Below are 2,243 nucleotides of genomic sequence, written 5' to 3' on the forward strand. Positions count from 1 at the left end.
CCTTCTCACACGTCAGCACATAGGAAGGTCATTTTTGTGCCATGTTTAAAACCAGCACTCGATCCTGCCGCTTGGTACCCTCTGTCGATGGCATAGGCTGAGGACGGGGAGACTGAGGTCCTGCTCACCAGAAGTTTGCGCTTTCTCAGTCCTTATCCAGATGTCCTTATCATAGATGCTATGACTCACAAACTCCAGCTCTTCGATCTACTTCAGAGATATGTGTACCCGGGCACAAGTACAAAAGAATGTGCTAGCAAGATTGTTCACAACTGCCTAATGCTGGAAACAAGGCAAGTGTTTATCAACAATGAACCAACACCAGCCAAATACCAGAAACAATACAAATTGTTCATCAGCAGTTAACTGATACCAGCCAAATACTGGAAACGATACAAATATTCACCAGCAATAAACCAATACTAGCCAAATACTGGAAACAATACAAATGTTCATCAGCAATAAACCAATATCAGCCAAATACCGGAAACAGTACAAATAATCATTGGCAAGGAAAAGGATAAATATGTACTTGAATACTGATGTATAATCACATGCAATGAAGATGCATAAACCATGGAGACATTCTGCAAGAGTAATGCTGGGGGAGGAAGCAAGACAAACAAGATAGAGTTACATTGTTTATACATCAGTTGCTGAAGGAGACACACAAAGATGTGTTGAACTCTACAATTCACTCCAAAGAATGAGATCATTCTAGAAGATAGGACAGTGGTTATCGGGTGGGGAGAGGGAAATAAAGGAGAAGGGACACGTAGACACATCTGGGATTCTGGAAATGCTCTTTGGATCGTCCTGGCTGGGGAATGCACGGGCACACAATGTTAAATGAGTTAGGAAGCTGGACATTGATTTACGTGCACCTTTCTGGATACGTTTTACATCTCTCAAAAAGTTAAAATACAAAAGTTAAGCAAAGGAATTTTAAAAAGGTATGGGAAACATAATAATAAACAGGACTACATAACATAATAACATAAACATTGTCTATAAAGAAAAATGTATCACTAATAAAACATCCCTGTGGACCTAATTGTGAAGTCGCTAAACCGCTGAGTCATAGAAATCACACTCACGTAAAGCACATCAGAGAAACTAACATACATAAGGGATGCAAAACACCTAAATGTGTTCACAACAGTGCTTTTTTGCTGAATTAGCAGTTTAGAAATAGGCGTCTGTGTGTCCAGGTTAAATGATGATTTATAAAGAGAAAACATAAAATGGAAAAAAATAGTAGCTCACTAGGATAGACTGAGATGCTTAGAGAAAAGAAAACCCTGAAATATATTGCTTTTGGGGGAAGACAAGGACTTGGAATAAAACTTTCATTTTGGGGTGTGTTATGCAGGGCAGAGCAGAGAGGACTGTTCTGAGTAACGGGAGAAGATGCGTCTACTATTATTACCAGCCTAGCCTCTGGCCATCTTTATGGATTTGCTGTGCCTCCAGCAGCCAGCAGAGCCCTTTCAAGGACCAAACTGTCCCATCAACCCGCCAGCCAACAGCTTAGTTCATTTCTAGATTTTAACATCGATGAATACAGTACAGATTAGTGATGGATTGTTACGAGAGCTGTGTATCCCTTCACATGGTATCAGGTCTGGGAAACGAGAGCAAGTGGCAGAAAGATAAGGGACAACTCCACATACTATCAGCAGAAGTGCCAGAATCACTCTGAGCCAAGAGAAAGAAGATGGGCGCATGGAGTCTGGGCTGCTTGCCTGGCCCCACGCTCGTTGCTTTTCTTGTGGCCTTGTACAGTCTGACTGGCAGTGTCTCCCACAAAGTAGGTACAAACTCCGAAGGAGGGGCTCTTCTCCCCCATTTCACAGATGGGGACACTGGGATCCAGAGCGGTCAAGTAACTTGCACAAAATAAGTTTCGGGACCTGAGGAAAAGTGTGAATTTCAATGAAATAAACACAAGTTGTGATCATCGACGAGATGTCAAGAAAATGTAAATGTTTTAACTACTACATTTATTATGATTGAAGACTAAGAATTTAGGTCTGTAAATAAATTTTCCAAAATGGAATTCATTGCAGGCTTCCTGATTTCAAGGCTGATTATATATCTACGATAATCAAGAGTGGGTGGTATTGGTAGAGGGACAAATACTGGGCTCTGTGGACCCGAAGAGAGAACCCAGAAATAGACCCACAGGAATACACTCCACCAGTTTCTGATAAAGGACTAAAAGCAATTCAGTGGAAGAAGAG

Source organism: Lontra canadensis, unplaced genomic scaffold (assembly GCF_010015895.1).
Source record: "Lontra canadensis isolate GAN:19392208 unplaced genomic scaffold, GSC_riverotter_1.0 scaffold67, whole genome shotgun sequence".
Classification (NCBI taxonomy): domain Eukaryota; kingdom Metazoa; phylum Chordata; class Mammalia; order Carnivora; family Mustelidae; genus Lontra; species Lontra canadensis.